The sequence below is a fragment of the Myiozetetes cayanensis genome, unplaced genomic scaffold (genome assembly GCF_022539395.1).
Source record: "Myiozetetes cayanensis isolate MyiCay16 unplaced genomic scaffold, myiCay2020 scf1, whole genome shotgun sequence".
Taxonomy (NCBI): Eukaryota; Metazoa; Chordata; class Aves; order Passeriformes; family Tyrannidae; genus Myiozetetes; species Myiozetetes cayanensis.
The window spans coordinates 47,162,388-47,172,825 of record NW_026086604.1 but is presented as its reverse complement, the minus strand read 5'-3'; the positions used below and the strand labels follow the sequence as shown (position 1 = coordinate 47,172,825).

Below are 10,438 nucleotides of genomic sequence, written 5' to 3'. Positions count from 1 at the left end.
GCCCCCGCATGGCCCCGCACGCCTCCACCATGTTGTCTCGGTGAGCAGCGGCGCGGAGGAGTCACCATCGCCGCCGCCAGCCCGGCTCCGCGGGGGCCGCCCGGCTCCTCCCCACGGCCTCCAGTTCGGGCGTGGAAGCGCTGCCCCGGCCGGGAGGCGCGGCAAGCCCGGCCCGGGCCGCATGGGGGGAAGCTCTGCGTGGAGGAGGGGCCGCGGTGCCCGCCGGAGAGCACGGCCGTAGGGGCGGGGAGTCTCCTCCTCCTCCACCGCCGCCTCCTCCTCCTCCCGCAGCGAGGCTCCGGCTCCCCGCACGCACCGGAGCGCTCCGCTCCCTCCTCCCGCTCCTCGTCCCTCCTCCCTTCCCCTCCTCCCCGCTTCCCTCCCCGGGTCGCCGCGGCTCCGGGAGGAGCGGGGGGGGCCCCGCTTCCTTCCCTCCCTCCCCCTCCTTCTCCCACCCGCCACGCCGAGGAGAGGCAGGTGAGGCCCCGGCCGCGTCCCCGCTCCGCCGCCCCGCGGGAGCGGCGGCCGCGATGGCGGCGGCGATGGAGGCACTAGGCCCCGGCCGCCCGCCCCGGCCTCGCCCTGCCGCCGCGCCCAGGGGCCAGGGGCGTCCTGCACCCCGGACCCTTTTCCTCCGCAGAAACTTTCTCGGCAACTTCTCCCGGGCCCGAGCCCCTGCCCGCGGGGCCGAGGGGTCGGGCGGGCGGGCGCTGAGCCGAGCCGGGCTGGGCGGGCTGCGGGGGGCGGGCTGCGGGCGGTAAGTTTGTGGGGGGAGGCCCCCGCGTCCCCCCCGTCCGCCCGGTTCCCCCGCGGCCCTTCCCGCGGGGCTGCCGCGGTCGCGGGCGCTGTGGGGCGGCCGCTCGTCCCCCGGCGGCGGCGGCGGCGTTCACCGCCCGGGCTGGTGCTCGGAGTGAGCCGGTCCCGGCTCAGCTCCCGGCGCGGGGCCGGAGGATGTTAAAGGGCGAAATTCAGGAAACTGGTTTGCGAGTCGCCTGCAGCTTGGCCTGCGTGGATTTATTTTCTATTAATTTCCTCCCTCGCCCCTCACTGTTCTGGTTGTATCCCTGCATCGAGCCTGGGACACGACTGCTTTACATTTCTGAGTCATTAATTTAAGTGTTCAATCATCACATTTCATCAAGCCTCCTCGTCTTCCTTACAGTTTAAAAAAAAAAAAAAAGTGTTGGACACACACAGGCCCTGGTTCCTGTGGAGGCTGCACATAACTTTCTGTGCTGTGTGGACCTGCAGGCTTGATGTGCATAAAGTTATGTGCTCATCCCTCAGGCCCAGGGCTAGCGTGTCTTCTTCTCCATTATACTATATTACGAGTATTATGGGGTTTATTGTTCCCAGTGTCTGGTGTGCATGTGAGTATGGTCCACTGTGCACTGGGAAAACTAGGATAGAAGTATTTCTGAACCTCATGTTTTTAAGAAGGTGTATTCAGGTGTACCTGCTGAATTTACCCCTAAGCAGAGACTGGTCATTAATTAAAAATTAAGTGTGTGGGTTTACTTAAACTGGCAGAATGTTCCAAAACCAGTTTAAAAATTGGGACTGTTGACAGGGAAGATGTATTGTTTTACTCTTAGTAATTCATAGATAGGTGAATGAAATTCTAGGCAAATTTTGCAAGCGAAATTGACCTTTAGTCAGGGAAGCAAGATACAAAAGTTTACTTCAGGCTCTTTTGCTTTCCCTTTGGAAAGTAAGACCTTGAAGAGGGATATCTAATAAAATTGCTTTATCAGTTACACTTGCAGTATCTCTGTTGGTAGGTAGTATGGTTTTTCTGTAACTATGTTTCTGCTTCACAGATGTAAGAACTGTTCCTTTCCAAACAACAAAACCTTGCGCTTCCTCTCGTGTTTCTGATGTGTGTCTGTAAGTTCAGTTATAGGAGGTTCCTATTGAGCATAGGCATAGGGGGGAGACTGTGTGTGTGTGTTTTGCTCAGCTAGGGTGTTGCGGGTAATTTTGGGACAAGGTAGCATCTGTGATGGGAACAGAAAGACAGTAGCATTGGCACTGTGCTGAATTTCAGAGAAAAAGATCCAGTGATACCAGGCGTGTGAAAGGGTGACAGTAGTTGGTAGCAGCGATTGCCAGTAATTAATTATTCCACACGCGTCGTTAGCTTTATTTTCTTAGCAGGTGCAGCTCAAATGTAACTGCAAGATCTGTGTGCCTTCAGTCCCTCTAATAACTTTTCTGGCTCTTAGCTGATTTCAAACAAATTTGGCAGCAGAGGTCTCCCAGGTGAGCAGTTTCTACAGAATTTGTGAAAGTAGGGAAGCCAAGTGGAAGAGAGCTCTTAACTTGCACACCAGAGAGTTCATGTCAGTGCTTACCTCAGGCTGGACCTTGATGCAGGAAATGGGGCCTCCCTGGTTTTGCTGATTGCAGAGCTAGTGGTCCGGTTTTCAATAATTATTTAATATCTGGACCCCAACACCACAACATTGGAATGATGGTAGTAAGCCCAAGGTAGCTTTAATCTGTATTTCATATTATAAAGGTAGATTTTCAGGGAAATATTTGTTATCTGACAATAGTTCTTTGGCTACAAAATAAATGAACAAAATTGAAAGTATATTTAAATTGCTAATTATTTGAAATAGCTAGAAAAATAATAAATCTTTGGTGTGCTGCACACTATGTAATAGAATTATTGCAAAACTTCACCGTTTACTTTTTTTTATCAATATTAATGCAACCTATCAGAGAACTATGCTTCTGCACTAAAGTAATGTTCTTTATTTTGAACTTTGCATACTTCTGCAGCTCCTGAAGAATGAAATTGTTGCTCTGTTTGGTCTGATAAACGATGGCTGTCATGTGACCATGATGCGAAAGTCTGCAGTGTGGCACATGTCAATTTATGTGGCCAAAGTTTACTTTATGAAGAAACTAGCTGCATGGTTTTACTTTTCTTATGAGTGCTACCTGTGGACAAAAGCTGTGTGTTTTCAATAGACAATTCCTTGTGTTCAAAACGTTAGTTAAAAGAAATATGTTCTTTCATCTGTATTCCCTCCTTGCATCCACCTGTTTTGCTGCATACTTTGATCACAGTTCGAGTAAGATGCCTTGATGTTAATGTAAAAATTGGTGTCAGTACGAACACAAAGACTGCTTTAGGAACATGTCCTTATTCTGCTGTGTCACATCAAGCAGCCTTTTTCAGGTAGGACGTCTTCCATGTGTACATACAGGGCCTGTGGTTTCTGTGAAGTCCTCATGAAAGGTTTCAGCTTCTATTACTGGAAGCTCCATGCTTGTTGATGGAACAGATTGATCAGTGAGGGAGAACTGTAGCTTTCTCTAACTACTGTAACAGAATGGGTTAGTTTTTATCCTGGAGGAGCCACTCCAAATACAAGTAGATAGAAAATTCTCAGGATATGTTTCATTTTTGTTCTCCTTGAGAGTGCCAGTAGGAGGCTGTTTTATAGTGATGGATTTTATGATGTGGCAACCGCTAATTTTTATATTTTTTTTTAATACAAACTGCCTTACGGTTGCCATATGGGAACTTCTTGCAATCACTATATGGCTGCATTCACACCAATGACTTAGAGCTGTAGAGTTCCAGATTGTATTATCAATTGCCAGGTTTTGAAGGTAAACCTGGACAACTTCCTGTGTGTAGGCTGAATTTAGTAGGGAAGAAGTCATATTGGAAAGATACTGTCAACTAATTTTAGGTTTTAAGAGGTTGTTCTTACTGCCTTTTGCACTTATGGGGATTTATCCTTGATGGTGCCAGTGCATCAAAACAGAAACTGGCACCAAAGTTATTGAAATGAGTGGGACTGCACCCTTAGGTAAATTTAACATGCATAGCTGATTGCAGGATCAGAGATGATAGTTATGTTAATGCTTAAAATTGAGCAAGTAAACATTATTACTTATTCATGAGTTTTGTTCCGTTTAGATTTAAACAAATATTTTTTGGAAATTTGAAAAGGCAAAGGATAATTGGAAATAGGATGGGAAATACTCTCTTGTCGCTTTGGATGGGCACCATATAGAGCACCAGGTTTCATGATGTGTCCTGTAAGTCAGTGGATCAAAGTGATGCTCAGCTGAAATGAAGCCCTCGAGCTGAGGATCTCCTGCAAGGATTGCTAGTCCTGGCTTGTATCTGAGCCCCATAGCCCAGTGGGATACTGCTGTAGGGATCATCACTAAGTGCATCTAAGGCTGTGTTGACTGTTGTGGCCAAGACTGGGGTTTTGCTTCGATTTTTCTTGACTGTAGTGTTAGGTAATGTTACAGGGTATGGTTGGAGAGTGCTGAGGAAGTAAAACCTCAGACTGGAATAATTTCTATTTCAGCTTCTTGAGTACTCTTAGTTGTTGCATAGGAAAATAGATAACTTTTTTGCTAACCTGGCTGTATTTTATCTTTGTATTTTTGGAAGGCAAGTGCTTTTATAATAGTGTTATATGAGACTAATAAATATCAGTATTGACTGCACCTATATCTTAAATGTTTACATAAATTTTGATTTCTGGTGGTGCTACTGAACATCAAATAATTTGTCTTTCAAGTTGTTGGTTCAGTGGTATGAAAAGCTTCTATGGCTTAAGATGTTTCTGTTAATGTTTCTGTGGCTTTTTTCACACCAGAGGTCTAGAGAAGTCTGGTAAAATGATTCTTCGGAAGTGTTGAACCATCTTCTCAGTTCATGTTTTAGGATCAGCTAGACCGGGCTTACAGAACTGAATAACTTTATTTACTTACATTGACAGTGAAGTTGAGTAAACTCACCTACGCAAGTAAATCTTTGTAGATCAAGGCCTTTAACTTTGTTTTGGACAAACTTTCAGGAGAATTTTGTGGCATTAATTAGACATTTAAAGTCAGTCTTCATATTGGAAGACTTTGATTTAGTGGGGTAAATTTCCCTTGTTTGAACCTGCCCAAAGCACTTTCTAATCTTGCAAAACGGAGACAGTAATAGTATTTTATTCATAATGTGAATGATGGAGAATAAATGTAGTCACGTCTCATTTAAGCTTGTAGCAAAAGAAAGGTCGAAGTGGAGGACTATGTTTGTGTTCCAAATGTTTGCCCATAGTTCAGGCAAGCATTTTCATGGTGCATGTAAACTTCAGCTTCAGGAAAAAAATACAGTATCTGGGCTAAAGGTTTTGGAATTTTCAGCCCTACTTAATGCCTTCACAGTTTTAAGGAAAGGCAGTGCTTGTTTGAGGTATTGAAAGAGTAATTAGAGGGTGCTATGGGTCTCTCGTGTATTGCAATTGTACAGCATTATAACTGTTTTGGCAGTCAGCCAGGAAAGGAAGACTTGAAGCAAATTAATAGCGAACAATCCGGTTTTAATAAGTTATTTTAAGTATGGTTAGATAACAAAATTAATATTTATGCCTAAAAAGTGACAAAGGAAAAACAGGTCTCAGTTGTTAAGTGTATCTTCCTGCTTTTCAAGAACATTTTATTGGAAACTCAAATCATGACTAACACTGGTAGCCACAGAAGAATAAAAGAAAAACTATCGAAAGTCCTTCTCTGTTTCAGTTTGATCTTTACCGGCTTAGCGTGTTCAACATAAATTCTGTTTTCTCAGTAATAAGATACCCCAGAGTCCAGAAGCTAAAAGACTGCACCAAGGATAGCACAGCCACAGGCTCTCCTAGTTCTTAGGCTCCCTTCCTGAGCATCCAGTATTGCCCAGCATCTCAGATGGTGGGAACCAGTGGTGAACCTCTGGTCTAACTCAGAGATGTTTGGGCTTGGTAGACTTCTGGTCTGGTTCATAACAACTGGTCTTTCAATGGGCTTAACTTAACAGGTGCCTCAAAGATGAACAATACTTTTAAGGTTTTGTTCAAAGTATGCTCCACTGAAAAATGAATATAGAATTAACATCTAGAAAATACTCTTGTTTTCAAAGTACACATTTATCTGAAACTAACATTCATTTACCAAACTGTAGGAAAGCAAATATTAGCAAAGCTGAGATTGAGGAAGGAAATTTGAAAATAAATACAAAAGTTCTGGATTTCATTGTAAAGTGTGTTTAGAACAATTCAACAAGTTTAGTCTTATATCTTGTTAGTTCTCTTGTATCTCCTTTCTTTGCTTTGATTTTGACTCTTTTTCTGGAGGTCTACAGTTGGAAATTAAAACCTTACCTTACTGATTTCCAAACCGAGGTCTTAAGAGGCATATTAACAGACAAGGTGTGTAGTGTTTTGGTTAGAAGTTTAACGAGGGTAGTCTGCGAGAAACAGAGAATGGAGTGTGACATTTAGGTCCATTAGGCTTGTATAAAACAGTGGTCTCCGGACATCATAAAAATCTGCACCAAACCTAACTGCAAAATTCACGTTTTAAAGATCTGTGAAGATGAGGCATTTATATTTATGTGAGGACTAAGCAAAGATGAGATGAAATGAGAGGAAAGCTTATGGTGATAAAAGCAAGTGTTTTGTGTCCCTTTTCCTGTAACTTCTTAAGCTGAAAACAGAACATGCCAGCAGAACATTTTACAACTTCTGGTGTTTTGTTGATCCATATTATTAATGTTTTTTACTAGCTCTGATTGCAGCAGTTCAGTTGAAATACTACACGTTTCCTTAGAACTGTGAACTTATAGTGATGCTCTGATGAAGATGCAAACATATGTAATAATGCACCTCATGAACTTATAGGTAATTTCTCTTGATAGAAAATCTTGCAATACTTCAGTGACAAGTGAACCTGAAAATATGGTGGGGTTTTTCCGTTTTACTAATGCAAATTCATGCAAGGCTTAAATAAGTTCTGTAGGGCAAAGGCAATTCTCTAGTTTGTGTGATGACTAGGCCAGGTGTTGTGTATCATTCTTATAAGGGTTGGTTTGTTTGTTTGTTTGTTTGTTTTAATCCACTCCATTCAGGAGAAATTCTTAATGTCTCAAGTAAAAGTTTTTGGAAGTTTAGTTAGAGGGAAATTTTCAGAATTGAGTTCTTTGAGCAACAGATGGCACTTCTGATTCTGCCTTTTCTAAATAAAAAGTGTTCAGGTTTTCTTCCAGCAGTAATCTCTTAAAATACAGTGTGCTCTTTGGTTTCTGAACATGTGATGTATGGGATTTTTGCCAAAGTATGTTCTTTGGTTTTGTTTTTTTGGGATTCCCCCTCCCGTGTATTCTAAGGTAGAAGATGCATTAATAGAATGACAAAGTCCTGAAAGCAGAGAGAGGGATGGGTTTGTTTAACTGATACCAATGTTAAATATTTGTTTAAAGGATTATTAAAGGTTATAATGGTATTGACCAGATCAGCTCATCTGTACCTAACTGAAAAACATGCACTGGAGAGAGGAGGACTATACTAGTTTCACTGTGGACAACCATGTTTAATTCTGTTTTCATAGTGAAGGTAAATATTCTGCTGAAGAACACTTCCAGCATAAAGCAAAATACTATTCCTTTTGAAAATAATTATCTACGAAGGAAAGAGAAGGGAAAACGAGGATAACTCCTGAGCTGTTACTGCCGGTCAGTTGGGGAAGTTTTCCTGGGTGACATTTGTGTTGTCAAACCTGAAAAGTATTGTGGTAACTTTCTGTAGTTGGTGGAAAAATGGGTTATGTGGTTTTGTTTAGTGTTTTTTTAGAGTTTTGTTGTTGCTGTTGCTCTGTGGTTTTAAATGAGTGAGCAAAATGCAAATACAAAAGTCTCCCCTTCAGAAGACAGAAAAATTAAGTGCTGGCTGCATATGGCTTTAAAGGCTAAGATGCAATAGTAATATGGATGCTTTTTTTTTTACTTTCAAATGTAGTTCTGTACTATATTTTAACTACAGTTATAAAAACGCAACTCATAACTCATAGTGATTGAGGCTATTTAAAGTGATAAGCTTTCAAAATATCTTCCTGAATTATTGCATATTATGTAATTTGCTAAAGATATCAATCTTTTTTCATTTTGGGAAATATTTCTTAGCTTGTACGCTGTAGAAACCTGTAGAACTGATTGAATCAGGCTATCATGATGTATGTAAAATGAGACAAGTGTTGGTTTATAGATGAAAAATTATTTCCCTGGAAACCATTTAACTTGTTCATGCATAGTAGGTGTATTTAAATATTCTGGAATTAATTTGCATTGATTATTACATCTAGGGCTCTTTGATTACCTCCCCTTCCCTTTAGCTTAGGTCTGACATAGCTTCAGAATACTATTTAAATCTGCTGCATACATGGTGAAATCATAGCCAAGTTAGTACAAAGTGACTTAACATTAACAAGCATGACACCTTGATTTTATATGGTTATTTGAAATTATTATTTTAACTTAGATTTACACTTGTGCTTCTTCGTTCTGTTCCCAAAGAAAGAGGTTGTCTTATTAGTCAGTAAAATATATTGACTCTAACTGTATATTAGGTTTGCATTAATCTTGTTAGCTTTTTGCCAAGGGCATGGATTTTCTGTGTGTGTATTTAATGTAATAATAAAGTGTCTTAATAATTCTCTTAAGCTATGTATATAACTATTTAAGCAATCAAAGTGCAATTTCTATGGAAGACATTTTTTTTTCTTCCTAATTTGTGTTCAGTGGCATTTGAATGGAAATTCTGATTGAAATTCATGTAAGTAATGTGTTACATTTTTAGTACAAATTAATAATATACTGCTTTTTAGATAAGAATATAGAAAGCCATAATTCTAAATGCAAACCACATTTTGTTTTAAATCTAATTGATAGATTTATTTACAAAAGGGAATGTTAGCTTTAGTTTATGAATAATTTTTGGTCACCAAAACATCTAAGGTGTTAGAATTAATAGATCTCATATTGCAAGTTTGTGGATTTTTTTGAAAATACAAAGAAATCTCTTCCCTGTCTTTTAACTTTCTCTTCCCTAAGTGTTTCTGAGATTCTAGTGAACCAGTATCTAAATAACATTAAGTGGGGAATATCTTTCACACTTGTAACAGCTTCAGGTATTTAGGTGTTCAGATTCTGAATTCAGGTGGTTACGAATGAGTTCTGCCAGTTTGGTGACTTGAATTTGTTTAAAATTTTGGTGACTAACAACATAGTTTGAATATTTTTTTAATTCAATATAGGTTATCCTAACAGTAAATCCATGTCTTAATATAAATTTCAACTAAAAAAAAAATTCTTTCTCCACTTTAAATATTAAAAAAATACCATCAGAAGGGTAACTTACCATTGGGTCAGTCAGCATATGACTTAATTTGGCTGCGTAGGTCTGTTTTATTTTCATTGTTATACAAATAGTTAGAAGTAAACATTGTTTATTGCATTATGTGTGGTACAGTTCAGCCAGGTAACTGGGTAATTTATGTGACAGAATCAAATCACATTTAGGCCAACAGAGTAACACAACTTCCAAGTCAGTGGGCTGATCACAGTCTTAGACATTCTTCATTAAACCCCAGCAGCTCTGATGGAGAATTGAAAAGTAAGGTTACTGCTGCAGGATTTCTACAACTTGGAAACCATGCCATTAAACTTTTGCATCTCAGAGTATTTCCTAGAATTGAGGGATTGTTAGTGTTCCTCTGAGTTCCTTTGAAACTGAAAAGCCAAAGCAGATGCAGATAGTGTAGTATTACAGTCAGAATATCTGAATGGGATTATTCTCTTTAAAAACATTGCCATGTAATTTCATGTGGTTTAAACTGAAATGGAAATTATACTTTTTTCCATTTTTAAAGTTTATTTTTGGCAGGGGAGTTTGGTAGTTCATTGGTTTGGTTGTTTTTTTTTTTTTGCTAATTAGGAACTGGAAAATCTGAACCTATTTTTATTCACAGATATTTTAGCGTTCCTATTCTAGGACATGATCCTTTTTCACACTGAAGTCAAGTGCAAAATTCCCCTTGACTTAGGGAGAGCTGGATTAGCTTTACACAAAAGAACTAAATTGTCTACTGGGATAAGTGGAGGTGACACTGTTGAAGTAGGCTTCATTAGAGTATAAAATTAAAACAAAGTGTTGCCTGCCTTTACAGGCAATGAAATTGGATCTGTTAGCTCAAACAGTTAACTTAGTAGTTGAATCAAAAACTTTTCCTTTTTTTAATGAGATAGTACAGTTATATTAGTTCACTACATTGAGGAGTGAATGAAATGTCGCTTATGCTTGACTACAAATATTTTACAGAAAGTAGAATCTGTTTATGAGCTCTTGTCTATGTGGTGTAAGAATTATCATGAGAAAACTCAAACACTTTGTAAACTGTTAGCAAACTTCTGAGCAGTTTATCCTTAAGTAGCTGAAAGGCCTTTTTTTAAATTGCTGTTTAAATCTAATAGGCTTTATATGACAAGTTGTGTGGGGCTTGGGGACCCTTGTTTGTATTTTCAGCCTCAGGCTGGCATCCTGAGTGGCTTTCTGTAGTCTTGCTTTTACACCAAAAATTCAACTGCATGTTATCCCATGTG

At 40.3% G+C, this 10,438-nt stretch overlaps 1 protein-coding gene across 1 annotated transcript in view; it reads left to right on the top strand.

The window, feature by feature from the left end:
* The first annotated feature begins 289 nt into the window (after positions 1-289).
* The window catches only part of YES1 (YES proto-oncogene 1, Src family tyrosine kinase), a 48,341-nt gene continuing 38,192 nt past the window's right edge, over positions 290-10,438 (top strand). The window contains exon 1 of the mRNA XM_050313074.1: positions 290-477. The gene's annotated coding sequence lies outside the window, so the exon portion shown is untranslated. The remainder of the gene's footprint in view (positions 478-10,438) is intronic.